The 22,082-nt window shown below is 40.7% G+C and overlaps 1 protein-coding gene across 1 annotated transcript in view; it reads right to left on the bottom strand.

The window, feature by feature from the left end:
- The window catches only part of LOC128687843 (uncharacterized), a 445,116-nt gene extending 432,866 nt beyond the window's left edge, over positions 1-12,250 (bottom strand). Inside the window, exon 1 of the mRNA XM_053775402.2 lies at positions 12,156-12,250. The gene's annotated coding sequence lies outside the window, so the exon portion shown is untranslated. The remainder of the gene's footprint in view (positions 1-12,155) is intronic.
- Between the last annotated feature and the right edge of the window lie 9,832 nt (positions 12,251-22,082).

Raw genomic sequence — 22,082 nt, 5'->3', positions numbered from 1 at the left:
TAACCGCTGAAGCATACGGGCGCCTGGCAAACCTGAGAATAGCGTTCCGATACCTTAATAAGGAATCGTTCAAGACACTGTACACTGTGTATGTTAGGCCCATACTGGAGTATACAGCACCAGTCTGGAACCCACACCTGGTCAAGCACGTCAAGAAGTTAGAGAAAGTACAAAGGTTTGCAACAAGGCTAGTCCCAGAGCTCAAGGGAATGTCGTACGAGGAAAGGTTAAGGGAAATCGAACTGACGACACTGGAGGACAGAAGGGTCAGGGGAGACATGATAACGACATACAAGATACTGCGGGGAATAGACAAGGTGGACAGAGATAGGATGTTCCAGAGAGGGGACACAGGGACAAGGGGTCACAACTGGAAGCTGAAGACTCAGACGAGTCACAGGGACGTTAGGAAGTATTTCTTCAGTCATAGAGTTGTCAGCAAGTGGAATAGCCTAGCAAATGAAGTAGTGGAGGCAGGAACCATACATAGTTTTAAGAAGAGGTATGACATAGCTCAGGAAGCAGAGAGAGAGGACCCAGTAGCGATCAGTGAAGAGGCGGGGCCAGGAGCTGAGTCTCGACCCCTGCAACCACAATTAGGTGAGTACAATTAGGTGAGTACATACACACACACACACACACACACACACACACACACACACACACACACACACATATATATATATATATATATATATATGTATATATATATATATATATATATATATATATATGTAAAAAGAGAGCAAATGAGAGAGTGGGTGAGATGTTATCAACAAATTTTGTTGAAAATAAGAAAAAGTTTTGGAGTGAGATTAACAAGTTAAGAAAGCCTAGAGAACAAATGGATTTGTCAGTTAAAAATAGGAGAGGAGAGTTATTAAATGGAGAGGTAGAGGTATTGGGAAGATGGAAGGAATATTTTGAGGAATTGTTAAATGTTGATGAAGATAGGGAAGCTGTGATTTCGTGTATAGGGCAAGGAGGAATAACATCTTGTAGGAGTGAGGAAGAGCCAGTTGTGAGTGTGGGGGAAGTTCGTGAGGCAGTAGGTAAAATGAAAGGGGGTAAGGCAGCCGGGATTGATGGGATAAAGATAGAAATGTTAAAAGCAGGTGGGGATATAGTTTTGGAGTGGTTGGTGCAATTATTTAATAAATGTATGGAAGAGGGTAAGGTACCTAGGGATTGGCAGAGAGCATGCATAGTTCCTTTGTATGCATAGTTCCTTTGTATAAAGGCAAAGGGGATAAAAGAGAGTGCAAAAATTATAGGGGGATAAGTCTGTTGAGTGTACCTGGTAAAGTGTATGGTAGAGTTATAATTGAAAGAATTAAGAGTAAGACGGAGAATAGGATAGCAGATGAACAAGGAGGCTTTAGGAAAGGTAGGGGGTGTGTGGACCAGGTGTTTACAGTGAAACATATAAGTGAACAGTATTTAGATAAGGCTAAAGAGGTCTTTGTGGCATTTATGGATTTGGAAAAGGCGTATGACAGGGTGGATAGGGGGGCAATGTGGCAGATGTTGCAAGTGTATGGTGTAGGAGGTAGGTTACTGAAAGCAGTGAAGAGTTTTTACGAGGATAGTGAGGCTCAAGTTAGAGTATGTAGGAAAGAGGGAAATTTTTTCCCAGTAAAAGTAGGCCTTAGACAAGGATGTGTGATGTCACCGTGGTTGTTTAATATATTTATAGATGGGGTTGTAAGAGAAGTAAATGCGAGGGTCTTGGCAAGAGGCGTGGAGTTAAAAGATAAAGAATCACACACAAAGTGGGAGTTGTCACAGCTGCTCTTTGCCGATGACACTGTGCTCTTGGGAGATTCTGAAGAGAAGTTGCAGAGATTGGTGGATGAATTTGGTAGGGTGTGCAAAAGAAGAAAATTAAAGGTGAATACAGGAAAGAGTAAGGTTATGAGGATAACAAAAAGATTAGGTGATGAAAGATTGAATATCAGATTGGAGGGAGAGAGTATGGAGGAGGTGAACGTATTCAGATATTTGGGAGTGGACGTGTCAGCGGATGGGTCTATGAAAGATGAGGTGAATCATAGAATTGATGAGGGAAAAAGAGTGAGTGGTGCACTTAGGAGTCTGTGGAGACAAAGAACTTTGTCCTTGGAGGCAAAGAGGGGAATGTATGAGAGTATAGTTTTACCAACGCTCTTATATGGGTGTGAAGCGTGGGTGATGAATGTTGCAGCGAGGAGAAGGCTGGAGGCAGTGGAGATGTCATGTCTGAGGGCAATGTGTGGTGTGAATATAATGCAGAGAATTCGTAGTTTGGAAGTTAGGAGGAGGTGCGGGATTACCAAAACTGTTGTCCAGAGGGCTGAGGAAGGGTTGTTGAGGTGGTTCGGACATGTAGAGAGAATGGAGCGAAACAGAATGACTTCAAGAGTGTATCAGTCTGTAGTGGAAGGAAGGCGGGGTAGGGGTCGGCCTAGGAAGGGTTGGAGGGAGGGGGTAAAGGAGGTTTTGTGTGCGAGGGGCTTGGACTTCCAGCAGGCATGCGTGAGCGTGTTTGATAGGAGTGAATGGAGACAAATGGTTTTTAATACTTGACGTGCTGTTGGAGTGTGAGCAAAGTAACATTTATGAAGGGATTCAGGGAAACCGGCAGGCCGGACTTGAGTCCTGGAGATGGGAAGTACAGTGCCTGCACTCTGAAGGAGGGGTGTTAATGTTGCAGTTTAAAAACTGTAGTGTAAAGCACCCTTCTGGCAAGCCAGTGATGGAGTGAATGATGGTGAAAGTTTTTCTTTTTCGGGCCACCCTGCCTTGGTGGGAATCGGCCGGTGTGATAATAAAAAAAAAAAAAAAAAAAATATATATATATATATATATATATATATATATATATATATATATATATATATATATATATATATATATATATATATAAGCAAGGAATTCGCAAGAGCAGGCGAAATATACACAAACACTGATCTCTAGCTGAAGGAGACTCGAACCTACCAACCTTGGAACAAGGTACACAGTGCTATACCATTCTCACCACACTGGACCAATACCTTGGCGTCCAGCTTGCGCTAGACTTTGATCCAAAGCAGCCAGCTTTCAGGGAGAAGGCTTATGCATGCAGGGGATGAGATGAAAAGTTGTAAGCCTTCTCCCTGAAAGCTGGCTGCCTTGGATCAAAGTCTAGTGCAAGCTGGACGCCAAGGTATTGGTCCAGTGTGGTGAGAATGGCATAGCACTGTGTCCCTTGTTCCAAGGTTCGTAGGTTCGAGTCTCCTTCAGCCAGAGTTCAGTGTTTACATATATATATATATATATATATATATATATATATATATATATATATATATATATATATATATATATATATATATATATATATATATATATATATATATATATATAACAGCACTGCACTAGCCAAAGATTCGAACCCATGCTGCTTTGGCCTGCCTCATGGTGGGCGAAAACACATGACGCCCTAATCCACTGAACCATACGATCATATGGTTCAATGTGTTTTCGCCCACCATGAGGCAGGCCAAAGCAGCATGGGTTCGAGTCCTTGGCTAGTGCAGGGTTGTTATTGATCAATACCACTCGTTCGTGGTCACAATAATATATATATATATATATATATATATATATATATATATATATATATATATATATATATATATATATATATATATATATATATATATATATATATATATATATTATATTATATGTATGTATATATATATATATATATATATATATATATATATATATATGTCGTGCCGAATAGGCAGAACTTGCGATCTTGGCTTAAATAGCAACGTTCATCTTGCCATATAGGACAAGTGAAAATTTGTGTATGCAATAATTTCGCCAAAATCATTCTGAACCTAACGAAAAAAATATGTTTCACTGTGTTTGTTTAGTATTAAATTATTGTAAACAAATCTAAATATATTTAGTTGGGTTAGGCTAAAATAAATTGTTCTTGTTATAATAAGGTTAGGTAAGTTTTCTAAGATTCTTTTGGTGCAAAATTAAATTTTTTTACATTAACATTAATGAAAAAAGTATCTTTAAAAGTATAAGATAAATTTTTAGAAAGGACTTAATTCTAAATGAGTTCTTGCTAATTGACCAGTTTTACATATTCGGCACGACATATATATTATATGTATATATATATACATATATATATATATATATATATATATATATATATATATATATATATATATATATATATATATATATATATATATATATATATATATATATATATAAGCAGAGGGTTGTGAACTGTTGAGTCATTCACGTCACAGCGACATGAAGCGACCGAGCCCAGGAACAAGTGAGCTCAGGAGCGAGCCCAGAACCTAGCCCAGGCGCGAGTCCAAGAGCGAGTCCAAAAGCTCTCTGAGGAGTGTGTGTGTTGCTACAGCTCACGCTCCTCTCTCTCCCTACCTCGGATGCCAGCATGCAGACTTGCAGAGTGTTTGGAAGGTGTGTTGCTTGCTACTTCCTTGTGTCAGGCTGCGTGCGTTATGTTGACGCTGTCATGTGCTGTCTGCCCACATGACTCATGGCTCTGCCTGTACTTTTCTGCGGCACTCAGAACTCATCTTTGTCCACTGTGGCACATTGCAAGCTAAGTGCAACACTAACTACAGGCTTCCTTATCACGAAATAATACACGCTCATCTGTGACAGCCTTTCCCTCTATCACCAGCCTGTGTACAGTGACGGGTACATTCACTATCACCAGCCTGTGTACAGTGACGGGTACATTCACTATCACCAGCCTGTGTACAGTGACGGGTACATTCACTATCACCAGCCTGTGTAGTGACGGGTACATTCACTATCACCAGCCTGTGTACAGTGACGGGTACATTCACTATCACCAGCCTGTGTACAGTGACGGGTACATTCACTATCATCAGCCTGTGTACAGTGACGGGTACATTCACTATCATCAGCCTGTGTACAGTGACGGGTACATTCACTATCACCAGCCTGTGTACAGTGACGAGTACATTCACTATCACCAGCCTGTGTAGTGACGGGTACATTCACTATCACCAGCCTGTGTAGTGACGGGTACATTCACTATCACCAGCCTGTGTACAGTGACGAGTACATTCACTATCACCATCCTGTGTACAGTGACGGGTGCATTCACTATCACCAGCCTGTGTACAGTGACGGGTACATTCACTATCATAAGTCTGTGTACAGTGACGTGTACATCACTGCCTCCAGTAAGTAATATCCGCACCGCATTAAAAAAAGCCACTGTGTGAGGAAACGTACTGGCAAGAAAGATACACAGGTGTTACACAGGCGTTGCACAGGTGTTGCACAGGTATTGCACAGGTGTATTATTCATAAACTTGTAGATACTGTGTCCCATCACTGTGACTATAGTTGTGAGGCCAGAAGACACGGCTTGAAGCATCGCCAACACAGAGAGGTGATTGCCGAGGCCAGGAGCTGAAACTCAACCACTGCAACCGCAATTAGATGAACACACACAGACACGAGTGAAGCTGTCAGACACAACTCTTAATTACATACACGACAAGGAAGGGCGTGAGAGTATATACACAGATTAGTGAAAGGATTTGAGAGAAGAGACGGGGGAGGGAGGGAGGGAGAGAAGCTGGGAGTGTAGGAAGGGCAGGGGGAGGGAGGGAGGGTAGTCAGGAGAAGGTTTGGTAGGGGTGAAGGGGGTGAGGGAGAGGTGGTAGGGGAAAGACTCTGGGTGCAGTTTATAAAGTCTGTGTACTTACCTATATGTGGTTGCAGAGGTCGAGTCACAGCTCCTGGTGTATGTGTGTATGTGTATGTGTGTGTGTGTGTGTACTCATCTATTTGTGGTTGTAGGGGTCGATACATAGCTCCTGGCCCCGCCTCTTCACTGATCGCTACTAGGTCCTCTCCCTGCTCCATGAGCTTTATCATACCTCGTCTTAAAACTATGTATGGTTCTTGAATCAACTATATCACTTGCCATACTATTCCACTTCTTGTCAACTCTGTGACTAAAGAAATACTTCCTAACATCTCTCTGACTCATCTGAGTCTTCAACTTCCAAGTGTGACCCCTTGTTTCTGTGTCCCCTGTTTGAAACATCCTGTCTCTGTCCACCCTATCCACTCCTCTCAGTATTTTGTATGTCGTTATCATGTCTTCCTTAACCCTCCTGTCCTCCAGTGTGTGTGTGTGTGTGTGTGTGTGTGTGTGTGTGTGTGTGTGTGTGTGTGTGTGTGTGTGTGTGTGTGTGTGTGTGTGTGTGTGTGTGTGTGTGTGTGTGCGTGCGTGTGTGTGTGTGTGCGTGTGTGTACTCATTCACCTGGTTGTGGTTGCAGGGGTCAAGTCACAGCTCCTGGTCCTGCTTCTTCACTGGTCGCTACTAGATCACTCTTCCTGCTCCATGAATTTTATCATACCTCTTCTTAAAGCTATGTATGGATCCTGTCTCCACTACGTCACTTCCCAGACTATTCCACTTCCTGACAACTCTGTGACTGAAGAAATACTTCCTAACATCCCTGTGAACATCCCTGGAACATCCTATCTCTGTTCACCTTGTCGATTCCTCTCAGTATTTTATACGTCGCTAGCATATCCCCTCTAACTCTCCTGTCCTCCAGTGTCGTCAGATCGATTTCCTTTAACCTCTTCTCGTAGGAAATGCCCCTTAGCTCCGGAACTAGTCTTACTGCAAACCTTTGCACATTCTCTAATTTCCATACGTGCTTGGCTAGGTGTGGGTTCCAAACTGGTGCTGAATACTCCAATATACCCCTAAAGTACACGGGTCTTGAACGATACCTTTTTGAGATGTCGGAATGCTAGTCTTAGGTTTGCTAGGAGCCCGTATGCTGCAGCAGCTGTTTGGTTGATGTGAGCCTCAGGAGATTTGGCCCCCTAGACTGTACTCCGTCTGTGGTCTTCTTTGCCCTTCCCTAATCTTCATGACTTTACACTTGGTGAGGATGAACTCCAGGAGCCAGTTGCGGAACCGGGTCTGCAGCCTGTCCAGATCCCTTTGTAGTTCTGCCTGGTCTTCGATCAAATGAATTCTTCTCATCAACTTCACGTCATCTGCAAACAGGGACACTTCTGAGTCTATTCCTTCCGTCATGTCGTTCACAAATACCAGAAACAGCACTGGTCCTAGGACTGATCCCTGTGGGATCCCGCTGGTCACAGGTGCCCACTCTGACACCTCGCCACGTACCATGACTCGCTGTTGTCTTCCTGACAGGTATTCCCTGCCTGGTCCTTCAGCTTTTGCACTAATCTCTTGTGTGAAACTGTGTCAAACGCCTTTTTACAATCCAAGAAAATGCAATCTATGCAATCTACCCACCCCTTTCTCTCTTTCTTGTCTTACTGCTGTCACCCTGTCACAGAACTACAGTAGGTTTGTGACACAGGATTTCGCGTCTCTGAAACCCTGCTGGTTGTCGTTGATAAGTTCATTCCTTTCTAGGTGCTCCACCAATCTTCTCCTGATAATCTTCTCCATGACTCTGTATACTATTCATGTTAGTGGCTCTGGTCTGTAGTTTAATGCATCGTGTCTGTCTCCTTTTTTTTAATGGGACTACGTCTGCTGTCTTCCACACCTCAGGTAGAAGCCATATTTCGGTAAATGTATTGAAGATGGTTGTTAGTGGTACACATAGCGCCTCTGTTCCCTCTCTCAGGACCCATGAAGAGATGTTACCCGGCCCCATCGCCTTTGAGGTATCTAGTTCGCTTAGCAGCCTCTTCTTCCTTGGTTGTATGTATTGTGTATATACATTTCTGGCTCTACGACTGATCTCCTTATTCTCCTGGGTCCTTTGCCGTCTATACGTCTTCCATTCTTTTGCACACTTGATTTTGACCTATCTACACCTATGGGTGATCCAAGGGCTCATCCTGGCGTACTCGTTATTTCTGTTACCCTTTGGTACAAACCTCTCCTGAGCTTCCTTGCATATTGTTATCACATATTCCATCATCTCGTTTACTGACTTCCCTGCCAGTTCTCTGTCCGACTGAACCCCGTGTGGAAATTCTTCACCCCTGTGTAGTCCCCTCTCTTGTAGTTTGGCTTCATTCGTCCTGCCCTTCCTGCTTTCCTCTCCACTTGTAACTCTACTATGTATTCGAAGCTCAGAACCACGTGGTTACTGGCCCTGCGGGGTCTTTCATATGTGATGACCTCAATATCTGCCCTACTTAGTGTGTGAGGGACGGAGAGAGAGAGAGAGAGAGAGAGAGAGAGAGAGAGAAAGAGAGAGAGAGAGAGAGAGAGAGAGAGAGAGAGAGAGAGAGAGAGAGAGAGAGAGAGAGAGAGAGAGAGAGAGAGAGAGAGAGAGAGAGAGAGAGGAGAGAGAGAGAGAGAGAGAGAGAGAGAGAGAGAGAGAGAGAGAGAGAGAGAGAGAGAGAGAGAGAGAGAGAGAGAGAGAGAGAGAGGGTAAGAAATAAACAAGTTATGGAGAGTAAGAACGACTGTGTGAGAGATGTAAACAACTGTGAAGTGGGAATTTTACTAGCATCAAGGACGTCGTAAAACTCACTTTTGCCTCAGTGGAACACTGGAACAATTGTGACTTGTAGAACCAAGACGTTTCGCTCTCTCTCTCTCCTGAGAGAGCGAAACATACAGTGACGTGTGTGGTGGAAGATACAGTGACGTGTGTAGTGTAAGACACAGTGACGTGTGTAGTGTAAGAAAGTGAGGTGTGTGGTGGAAGACACTACCAGTCCCGGACGTGTTACACGCCAGGGTCCCAACTCACTACGTTGTGTTGTGGTGGCCTGACAACGATCCGAACCGAATCGTCGAGCACAGCCTTCCTTCACAACATGCGCGTTATTTGTGCACTCACGAGGTATCTACAGTGACAACCTCACTGACAAGAGGAGTTCATTAGGCAAACTTCACTGAAAAAGCTGCAGTGACCTCCACAATCAGGTACTATTGTCGCTCTGACTGCTTCTGCTGCTGCTGCTGCTGTTCCGCGGGATGATGTGAGATCTTAGATAAAACTGCAGAGCTCATATGTGGTTAAAAGATGAATAGCAAGTCTTTCAACCTGACACACTGGAGGATATAAACCTCTGTCTCACACTGGAGGATATAAACCTCTGTCTCAAACTGGAGGAAACAGACTTCTGTCTCACACTGCGTAGATACACTGACTGCTGACTCCAGTCACTGCTTCAGAGATTAAATCCAGTAATGGCATTTGAGAATTTATTCGTAAATTCAAATGAACATTTGTTCTCTGCTGAAGCAGACATAATGTGGCCTTCAGGGTAAGTGAATACTTTCCAGTATAGTTGTTCACCATGTCTTGTACATATTAAGGTGTGATGGCTACAGTCGTCTGAGGTATCATAGACAAGTCGAGGACACTCCAGGCCCTGAATGTAGATAATTAAGGTTGTTCCTCTGGAACTAGTATCATTGCGGCTACACAAACAGTTGTAAAAGTTGAGGACTAAAACACCTGTGTAGCACTTGAATGTCTTATCAGAGAGTGGGTGGGGGTTGAACCCATGGTGAGGGAATCCTGCAACTCACAGGCCAGTGCATTAACCCCTGGGTTATCTTTATTGCCAAGATGAGGATACCCATGGGTAACCCATGTGTCCTGGTCGTCAAAACGTGTTATGCTGTCAAGAATCATTAATGTAATCATCCTCTAACATTTTAAAATTTTTAGCGAAAGCTTGAAGGTTTCTGAAGAGGAAAGTGCATGTTACCGGGGGTGTTCTTCCCTCCTACCTCCATCTACCTATGCTCATACCTAAGAGTACCTTCCTCCATCTATATGTTGATACAGCAACAGATTCCTTCCTACTTCTATCTATCCTGAGAGCAATTTCAGTGATACCATATTATCCCCCAATCCATACATGTAGCATAACAGGATTGGAAATGCGTAACCTGTGTTAACTACTCAAGGATACCTTAATCTTGACTACAAGAATTAATACACTGAACTAAACACTGCGTATATACACTTAAGGAAATAATTACGTTAAATGGGGTTGAAATCCTATCGACCACATGAGAATTATTAGGGCTGCACGGTAACCTTTCACACCACTAAACAAAAATGTTTTAATCCTTAAAAATGGAGACTAAATTTAAACTATCAGTATAAATACACGGAGAGAAATACTACTCGCGGTGTATGTACACTGTATAACAGCTATAATGAGCAGTCGCTTTTGCACTGTTGTACGCATGGCATAATAATACGACTTTCCGTTGTACTTATGCATTTCATATAAGGCAGTTGTATTTTGTACTCGTTTTATGTAAATCCGCAAAAACAAAATTGCACTAGATTTTATTTTCATCTTTTATACTTATTCATTATAAGCAAATTCGACATATCGTTCACCATAATAAAGCAAATGTAAGTAAATATTTTTTTTTATTAGCGTGACAGATGTGACCTTAATGATTTTTTTGTAAATTCGCCTTTGCAATTGAAGCAAAAAATCTAGTACTATTGCTGCTGCTACTACTAGTGCTACTACTACTACTACTGGTACTAGCAGTAGAAGTAGTAGTAGTAGTAGTCGTAGAAGTAGTAGTAGTAGTAGTAGTAGTAGTAGTAATGGTCAATCTGGTAGGAACTTCTGTATAATACGAAGGTCAAAATTCTCTCTCTACCACGACTTGAGAGTTGCGACTGTCCTGGACGACGAGGCTTGCACAAGCCAGGGCAGCACCGACTGTCCTGGACGACGAGGCTTGCACAAGCCAGGGCAGCACCGCTGGTGGTGTGCTGTCACTTGCTACAGCAAGGACATAATACCATGTCTCTCTACGGATGTGTACACAACTTATGTATTCTACTCTTCATCTAAGATCAACGTCTTCGTAGAATGATACATTAATATCCACTACTAAGGTACTGAACCTTGTAAATGAGAGAACTTCACACATGAGTGATTACTCTTATTTCTACTACTGCTACAATTACTACTACTGATGTTACTTACTACTACTGCTATTGTTACTAATACCGCTACTATTACTACTACTGTTGCTGTTACTACCACTGTTTCCAAGAGCAGTCACTGTCTGCCTGGTTCCACTCTGACAGTCTCCTGTCTCGTATCTCTGTACTAGACTGATGAGACTCCTGGTGGGCGAAACGTTTCTTATATGAAGATATCAGGTGTTTTACATGTTTCATTGCAACCATAATTCATAATGGACTTTCTAATACTCACACCTCCTTCACTCCCTCCAACACACTCTTATTTCACTCCCTTCAACACGCTCCTCCACTCCCTCCAACAAATTCCTCAATTACTCCCTCCAACACACTTCTTCACTCCAACACACTCCGTCGCTCCAACACACTCCTCCATCACTCCCTCCAACACACTCCACCTTCACTCCCTCCAACACACCCCTCCTTCACTCCCTTCAACACACTCCCCCTTCACTCCCTTCAACACACTCCTATTTCACTCCCTCCAACACACTCTTTCACTCCCTCCAACACACTCCTATTTCACTCCCTCCAACACACTCTTTCACTTCCTCCAACACACTCCTTCACTCCCCCCGCACCAGTCATTACAGGTTATGTTAGGTAAGGTTTGTCAGGAAACAGGACAAATGTCTTATTGCTATGATGACCCACAGCTGAAGCTTATGGTCATCTGACTGAGGCCTTCCGCTGGCTTACCGGTCCACCCCTTTAAAAATTAGGCTTATAAGTTCCATCATTACATCAAACTCACATTAAGTCAGTCTTGCTTCTGCTAACTTGCTACCATCAAATTACCTTCCATTTGAAATTACGATTCTCAATACAAGATGGAAATCATTCCTGAAAATTAAATATTTTTTATTTTAGGTGAACCTAGCATTAAAAAGACGCATAAGACTAAAATGCATTTTTAATAGTGGATTAAGTCATGTACTTTTTCACATTTTTAGTTTTCATATATAAGTAAAATTACATAAAATAATGATAACTTTTTTTTTGTTGAGAGTATGATGGCGGGGGTGACTGGAGCAGCGTAGTGATGCATCACCAACCCGCTCACTAAGCGCCGTAATTCCCCCGACAATGGCCACATCTCGCACAAAACAACGTCGAGGATGTTTGAGAGGACAGGTGGTTGCAGGACTTACCTGGGTGGAGGAAATACGGACGGAGTTTTGGTACCTGTTGATCTAATATGTGTGGGAGGAGACGCCAGCGACGCGTCCACCCTCGTTCACTTCGCACACGCAACTAACTTGCCTCGCGCCCCCGCCACCTTTATCCTACCCCCAGGAAAACGCCCCTAGATCCTTCCCTACTACACACAAACACCCCTACATTCTTTTCCTATCCTTCACAAACGCCCCTAGAACTTTCTTTTATACCCATATGTATATACATATATGTATATATATATATATATATATATATATATATATATATATATATATATATATATATATATATATATATATATATATGTGTGTGTGTGTGTGTGTGTGTGTGTGTGTGTGTGTGTAAGAGAGAGAGAGAAAGAACGCAGTCAGCATGACTCGATACTGCTACTGAGACGGACAAGATTCCCAGGCAACGCTCTTATCCACTCGGCCACAAATGCCACATAACTTGAGCAGCCTGGTTCACAAGCCATGTTTTTTTCCCAGCCCGGGCACGTCAGTCAGCCTCAAAGATGGACTCAATTTATTTCAATTTCCTCCTGTATGTTCTGACCTCTCAAGCGATTTTTATATCAATGCACCACGCAGAAACAAGCGGGTATATGTAGAATCGATGCTTGAGGCTGACTGACGTGCCCGGGCTGGGAAAGAAACATGGCTTGTGGACCAGGCTGCCCACCTTATGTGGCATTTGTGGCTGAGTGGATAAGAGTGCTGCCTGGGAATCTTGTCCGTTTCAGTAGCAGTATCGAGTCCTGCTGACTACGATCTTTGTCTGTATATACCCGCTTGTTTCTTCTTGGTGCTTTACCATCGCTGGATGATGGACGTCTTGTTTTAATATTTAACTTCCATGTAAATAAATAAATAAATAAATAATATATATATATATATATATATATATATATATATATATATATATATATATATATATATATATATATATATATATATATATATATATATATATATATATATATATATATGTCGTGCCGAATATGTAAAACTGGTCAATTAGCAAGAACTCATTTAAAATTAAGTCTTTTCTAAAATTTTCTCTTATACGTTTAAAGATATATATTTTTCATTAATGTTGATGTAAAAATTTATAATTTTGCACCAAAAGGAACTTAGAAAACTTACCTAACCTTATTATAACAAGAGCAATTTATTTTAACCTAACCCAACTAAATATATTTTAGAGTTTACAATAATTTAATACTAAACAAACACAGTGAAATATATTTTTTTCGTTAGGTTCAGAATGATTTTGGCGAAATTATTACATACACAAATTTTCACTTGTCCTATATGGCAAGATGAGCGTTGCTATTTAAGCCAAGATCGCAAGTTCTGCCTATTCGGCACGACATATATATATATATATATATATGACGTCATGACGTCAAAACAACCACCAAAAAAAAAAGTTGTACCAACTCTCTCTCTGGGCGAAAGTTGTCACCTTATCCTCGGTATTAGGACTTACAGGCCTGGGAGGCGTCGCTTTATCCACAATATTGGGAGCAGCCGGCTGGCTGGCCAGCCCACCAGGGTGGGTGGGTAGCTGGAGAGCATCCAGCCGGCAGGCTAGAGCCAGCAGCCCCATCACTTCCCTAGTCTGGCTACACTTCTGGACTTTGATATTGCTAGAAGCAATGCTGGAGGTATTGCCCCTGTTGGGTGCTAGCAACACTGAGTCAGGTCCAGTGAGAGAGAGAGAGAGAGAGAGAGAGAGAGAGAGAGAGAGAGAGACTTACAGTCCACACAAAGACTACTGCAGTAGATAGCAGAAATAGCAGTAGACAGTCTGTCTCCAGACAGGTTATCTACTGCTTTTTCGATGGAAGATTGTCTACTATCAAAATTAGTAAATTATAAGGTTCTCTCCCTATCCTCCACTCCTTCAAGCTCCCACTGGCATTCAACCACGGAATTCCAATTCTATAAAAAATTCGGCCATACTCAGGTCATAGTATGACCGAATGTTTGTTATTGCCAGGTTACGTTCGTTGAGGCTACTATTACATTATCAGTGCTTGTGGGATTTTTCTAATGCTATAATATTCATTCTTCTGGCTATGGGCACTAGTATGCCCGAGAGCACCTCCTGCTCCACTCTCTCTCTCTCTCTCTCTGTCTCTCTCTCTCTCTCTTTACACAGGGTTTGACAAGGTTAGGTCAAACCCTGTGTAAAAAAAAAATGTGAAGACGTCCTTTCCGATCGTATTTACTTGGACATCTTCCTCTTTTCTGAAACTTTGCAAACTTCTGATGATGTGTTGATTGTAACACGAAAGACCTAGAGCTATCATTCAACTCCCCCCCCCCGTGGTTGTTTTGCATATATGAACGTAGAAACAATGATTGTAATATATTAATATATATATATATATATATATATATATATATATATATATATATATATATATATATATATATATATATATATATATATATATATATATATATATATATATATCCCATCACATTTCAAAAATTTAATAGCTTTAATAAAATTAATTTGTGAACGCAATAGAGTTGTACAGTTACTGACTTTATTACCGCTAATAACAATTATAATGGAAATATTATGTCAGTGTCTTTATTAGTAACGGTATCGGCATTATTATTATTAGTAGTAGTAGTAGTAGTAGTAGTAGTTGTATAACACCCTGGTAACAGTCTTGCTACTAGTTACTCTTTTACGTTCTACCTTTCGCCCACACTTCCGAGAGGGAAACGTAGGCGATGTTTCGGTCCACCGTGGAGCAAAATCAAGGCACAACTGGTCCAGGACCAACCGGAAGGTTGTATATTATTCCATCTCGGGAAAGTGCAGCGTTACCTCTGAATTGTTCCAGCCTCGGTATTGTTGCATTGTTCCAGTTACGGTACTGTTCCAGCCGCGGTGTTGTTCCAGCCACGGTATTATTTCAGCTGCCTTATTGCTCCAGGGACGGTATTGTTCCAGCCACTATGAATGAGACACATGTGCAACACCTGGGTATCTTAGGTTGATAGACAAGACACATGTGCAACACCTGAGTGTCTTCAGTGACACTTGTTTCGTCTGTACTGAAGGGTCTATTAATCTAATTCAGAAACATGAAGATGGAGACTGTTATGCGGGCGAAACATCGTTCATTAAGGATACCTAGGTGTTGTACATGAGTTGTGGTCATTAACGAAGCAGGTTCACACTATTTAAGAAGTCTTAATGTTACAAAATCAGTCTGTTTCTTACCGGTGTCACCTGTTCTATATAACGATTAATTTGCTCCATAGACTATGCATCAACTTTTTTCTTATCTTTAACGTCATTTTAAAACCAAGCCACGAAAATCATTACACATTTATTTTTAGAGCCTGGAAAGACATCACACATTCAATTTTCTACCCTGAAAATCATTACACATTTCACATCAGTATCTTGAAGGGGCATTACACACCCACTTCTATATTCTGAAAACCCCACCTATTCAGTGGTTAATCTCTCTTCATCTCAGATTTTCCCAGTATTATTTCCAAGATAACTTTCTCGACCAGTAGATAGCATACAATGCTTGTCAGATGGGAGGTGATTACATTTGTTCCGTGTGTTTGAGGACTCGCCTGCCAGGAGTTCCGTGCCACCTCTCATTCAGTGATTTGTAGCTAATGTTCTCTGGATGAAGAACTCTTCATTAGCCTCCAGGCACAGCGCTTCACGGGGTTAAAGCCATGATGGAAGGTGGTAACACCATTCATTTCCTCTAACAATCGACCTCTTGCTCTGATATTTAGAACTCGAATGATAATTAATTGGAAGTTGTTGAATCACAGCTCCGGCTATTTCTCAAGATTGTGACGAGGTATAATGCAAGTTTCTCAACTTGCCTCACCAGCTTCACGCTATCCTCCTTCTCTCAGTAATCTAATATACAGTTTTCTCTCTGACAACAGCTATTCCAGGTGCAGGGTTCTCGGCTTCTGCTCATTCCTTCATTTCATGCTTCACAACACTCTCTTCTTCTCACTACACTGTTTTTTTACTTTAATTACAGTAGATTAATTATTTTTAGGTTAATGATCTGACAGGCATTCTCATAAAATAAGTAAGTTAACTAGACATTAACCCTAAGTATCCTTAGTACATAAATACTGACATAAATTTCTCGGTATGTAAAGTACGGTTTGATTTACTTGGCTTAAAGCCTAGCTACTACACGAGGGTCATTAATGGTGCATGCTGCCGGTACACCACCAGTCAAGAATACTTTTTAATCCCTAAAACAGGTGAATAAAGTAATCTTTCCGCGTATATAAGCAATGAGAGATATATACATTCCGGTGAATATACGCCGAGTATATACCTAGCTAGTCAATGGTGTTTTCTTTCATGCAGATGACGCCACTGTGCACTCGTCACCTAATTGAATCCTGACCCTTATCCTGGAGCTCTCAGTGTATCTAACACTTCTCGGTCCATTTCACCTCTGTCTAATATTAATTCAATTTCTCGAATTCAGTTTTAATAAAACACGATTTATTTCACATGACATTAAAGCAAACTCTTGAGGCACTGAAGCCAGTTCTGAGGTGTTCTGACAGTCTCAGACTTCTGCAGCTGACATACATGGTTGAAAGTTGATAACTGTCTCAGCTGTCAGAAGATATATTACTTATTAGTAAATTCAGCTCTTTAAAAGTATTAGTGGCTCTGGTTGAGAGTAATGCTCTCACATCAGAAGAAGCTGAATTCTACACCTCGTATATTTCAGTACCTAGGTAAGCTCTATTTTGGGCGAGAGTACTATTCGTACATATAGGGAAACTCTGCCTTTGTCTAGAGCACTACTTTACATCGAGGAAAGCTGTATATACCTTGTCTGAAGTACTGCTCACTCTCCTCATGGGAAGTCCACCGGTTCTTTAGCGTAAAGCTTTCCCCTTGACGGACGCTCCCCTCTACCCTTGAAAATATTCTGAGAGAACAGCGAGGGCAGAGTCGGTTTAGAGTCTGTAAGGTGAAAGAGTGAAGTAAAAGTCACCTTGGACTCTGCCAATGTGAGCTTTCTCAAACTGAAATACTTAAAGCTGAAGCTCTCCCAAGCTGCAGTTCACCCTGCAATGGTTGACCTCTAAGCTTTAATGTGTGCAGCCAACGTGCTATGTAGAAACGCAGAGAGCTGAATAAAACTTAATATTGAAATCATATTTAATGATTGCAAACATACTAGCAGCTGCAACTGCTGTGTTTGCAGCTCAACCTTGCCCTCCAACCCTCAATTAGTGTTTGTGAATATATATATATATATATATATATATATATATATATATATATATATATATATATATATATATATATATATATATATATATATACATACATATATATATATATATATATATATATATATATATACATATATATATATATATATATATATATATATATATATATATATATATACATACATATATATATATATATATATATATATATATATATATATATATATATATATATATATATATATATATATATATATATATATATATATATATATATATATATATATTATTCATGAAGGGTACAGCAAGCCTTTGATATCTGTGCGGTTTTACAACCGTCGTCTGCTAAACTCTACGTTCATTGCCCACCATATTCAACTATGTCCATCAATAAACTCAACGAACATCAACCAATAGATTCAATAACATCGTACGATGTAGATCAACTATACGCACCGGTGAACAAGTATAAACAAGTGGAAAGACTCAGTCAGATGACCTAAAAGCTCCAGTGGAGGGTCATCATGTATCCAAGACCTGCGTCAGGAAACACTGGTCCTGTTTCCTGACGAACCTTACGTAACATAACCTCTATATACATGGGCCACCACGTCTCCAGGAGGATACACTCAGACTTCATGGGCAGTATAATGAGCATATAAAGCTCCGCTGAGGAATATAACCATGGTATGAAATTCACTTGATGGAGACAGACCAACAACTGAGACCTCAGATAGCAAGTTTAAAAACTTGCATTAATTAATAACAACAAAAAATAAAAGAGATTTTTTGGTCTCAACGCGAATTTCCACCCAAATAATAAAGGAGTTTATGAAAATAATAAAAGACTTCCTGCAAATAACAAAAAGTCCAATATACCAGCAGTGTACAAGAGTGAGTGTTAATTACGAAATGATGGAATTACTTTAAAATTCTAATTGAATGAATCACGGTAAGAATCCCAAATAGCGACTTATAACTGGGTACGACTTATACCACTCAGGCTAACACTACTGAAGTCTCACACCTCACAGTACTGTTATCCTTGGTGGCTAACCTACCGGGTTAAAAATCCGAACAGTCTTATCTTATTATTAACACATAATCCTAATAGTAGTAGTAGTAGTAGTAGTAGTAGTAGTAGTAGTAGTAGTAGTAGTAGTAGTAGTAATAATAATAATAATAATAATAATAATAATAATAATAATAATAAAATAATAATAACAATAATAATAAAGGAAAAGGCAGTGACAAAAAAAAACATTCATCATTATTCATTCAACAGCTGTCTGGCCAGAAGTAGCCAAACATCACATATAAATACCCCTCTGAAAATTCCCAGTCTTCTCACCTTAGGCCAACACTACTGAAGTATCCCATCTCTGCTGACACTAGTGAAGTCTCACACCTTGGATGACACTACTGAATTCTACTCAGGCCGCCACTACTGTTGAAGTCTCCTACCTCAAGACAATACTGTTGAAGACTCTAAACTTAGACCAACACTACTGAAGTCTCGCAGCTCAGATGATGACTGGGAAACACAGCTTTTATTCCTGTGTAACTATCATAGTGAACAGGGCAGCAGCACACTGAGGATGCATCAAATTATATATTATTGAAAATATATACCTCAGAGTGTTAAGTCTGGCACCTCTTATAGGCCAATCCCACACAAAGTTAGTCACCATATCCTCTTAAAAATTAAACAGAATCACAGTTGTTTAAAAATAAAAAAATAAAAAATATCCTTTCAAAATAATAATTAAAATCATAATCAAAAACTAATAACATCCTTTATATACGTTAAAATAAATCTTTAACTAAACCCTCACAGCGCAACTCAGGCGCATTTCCTTTATTCACTCTGAAGTTCTTGAACTTCAGCGTTTACCTAAACGTAACACCCAGGTACCTATTTGATGCTAGGTGAACATGATAACAGGTGTAAGGAAACACGTCGAAATGTTTCCACCCCGCCGAGAATCGAACCCGGGCCCTCCATGTGTGAAGCGAGAGTTTCATCCACCAGTCCACCGGGCCACCATAATAATGTTCTCCCGCTATACACAATATACACAATATACACAATATACACAATATACACAATATACACAATATACACAATATACACAATATACACAATATACACAATATACACAATATACACAATATACACATACAAAGTATACTTAAACAGGAAGTTCGTTATTTTTTTCTAAATTTTATAAAGTATATTTTAACTGGATATTCATTATTTTCCTGTATAATCCAACCCACTTTTCTTTCATTAACATTCATAAGAAGAAGAACATAAGACAGGAGGAACACTGCAGCAAGACTACTGACCCATGCGAGGCAGGTCCAAGTCTCCTACCGGCTTAAGCCAACTTCCCAACCTAGTCAGGTCAGGTCACATTCACTTAAGGAAGGAGCACGGCATCCAACCCAGTAACACAATCTAGTCAGGTCCAACTCACACCCAACCGCACCCACCCATGTATTTATCTAACTTATTTTTAAAACTACACAACGTTTTAGCTTCTAGTACGGTACTCGGGAGTTTGTTCCACTCACCCACAACTCTATTACCAAACCAGTGCTTTCCTATATTCTTCCTGAATCTGAATTTTTCCTACTTAAAACCATTGCTGCGATTCCTGTCTAGGTTAGATATTTTTAGCACGCTATTTACATCCCCTTAATTTATTCTTGTCTTCCATTTATACACCTCAATCATATCCCCCTAATTCTACGCCTTTCTAAAAACTGCAGATTCTGGGCCCTCAGACTATCCTCATAGGGAAGATTTCTGATACATGGGATCAACTTTGTCATTCGCCTTTGTACGTTTTCCAAAGCATTTATATCCATTCTGTATACTGTGCGGCATAATCTAGATGAAGCCTAACCAAGGATAAACAGAGTTGAAGAACAACCTGAGGACTCCTATTATTTATGCTTCTTGCTATGAAGCCAAGGATTCTGTTCGCTTTATTGCGAACACTTATGCACTGTTGTCTTGGTTTTAGATTACTGCTAACCAGAACTTCCAAGTCCTTTTCTCAATCAGTAATATTAAGATCTACATTATTTAGTTTATATGTGGGATGGATATTTTCCTGTCCAATGTTTAGAACTTTGCATTTGTCTATAATAAACTGCATCTGCCACTTCTCCGACCACTGCATCAGTCTATTCAAATCTTCCTGGAGTGCTCTAATATCCTCGTCAGAATGAATTCGACGGCCTATTTTGGTGTCATCGGCAAACTTGCTTATGTCGCTATTTATTCCCTCATCTCTGTCGTTTATGTAGATTGTGAACAACAAGGGGCCCAACGCTGACCCCTGTGGAGCACCGCTTGTGACGCTTCCCCACTCTGATTTCTCCCCATTTATGCAAACTCTCTGCTGCCTATTTGTCAGCCATGCCTCTATCCAGGAAAAAAATTTCTCCTCTTATTCCGTGTGCCTTAATTTTCCTCAATAGTCTCTGATGTGGGACCCTGTCAAAAGCCTTACTGAAGTTCATACACGCAATATCATATTCATTACCATGATATACCTTCTCAAATATATTAGTAAAAGAAAGTTAATAAATTCGTAAGGAAGGAACGCCCTTTTGTAAAACCGTGCTGAGATTCGTTGATCAATTTATGGTTTTCAAGATGGCTACTAATTTCCTCGGCAATTATTGATTCCATAAATTTTCCCACTATGGAGGTTAGGCTTATTGGTCTATAGTTCGAAGCTAAGGACCTGTCACCTGCTTTGAAAATAGGTATCACATTTGCCATTTTACACTTATCAGGCACTATGCCAGTTTGTAGTGATATGTTGAAAAGATTAACCAAAGGTAACAAAAAAGGCACAATACCGTGACTGGAATGATACACAAATAACCCGCACATTAAAGAGAGAAGCTTACGACGACGTTTCGGTCCGACTTGGACCATTGACAAAGTCTTTGTCAATGGTCCAAGCCTTTAGTTCACAAGACTGTCATTCCCATTTGCCCCCTTGGGGCGGGGATGGCAGACCAGAGAGGCCTAGCTTGTGGCTAGGCCTGGGGACAGTTGGTCCCAAAGATGAGGAGGTACTTGTGCCTCCTCCCATGGGAGACTTAGGTCTCAGACACTCCCTAAAGAGGGAGCCAAGGCCGGGCCACCACTTGGAAAAGGCCTGGGCCGGGAGAATACCGGCTAATCTTTAATAATAATTTCCAGTCTTACAAACCTGACAGTTACCAGTACAGTCAGTGACTGGTCTGAGACTTCTTTATTGTAGCCTCTACTAAGAAATGTTTATAAATATGACCATAGTTTTTAAAGGGGTAGACCGGTAAGCCAGCGGAGGCCTCGGTCGGATGACCAAAAGCTCCAACGGCGGGTCATCATCTGACTAAGACCCGCGTCAGGGGACATTTGTCCTGTTTCTTGATGAACTTTACCTAACCTAACCTATTGTAGCCTCGACGACTATCATGAGAGCAGAAGGTTGGCATCATTGGCCAGGCGTCAAACACCTTTTATTGTACAGCAATAAAGGAATGGCACAGACTGCCCGCACATGTCAAAGCCAGTCATAGCATGAACCAGTTCAAGAAGAGTGCTAAAAG

This window comes from Cherax quadricarinatus, chromosome 10 (assembly GCF_038502225.1).
Source record: "Cherax quadricarinatus isolate ZL_2023a chromosome 10, ASM3850222v1, whole genome shotgun sequence".
Classification (NCBI taxonomy): domain Eukaryota; kingdom Metazoa; phylum Arthropoda; class Malacostraca; order Decapoda; family Parastacidae; genus Cherax; species Cherax quadricarinatus.
This window is presented reverse-complemented; position numbering and strand designations above follow the sequence as displayed.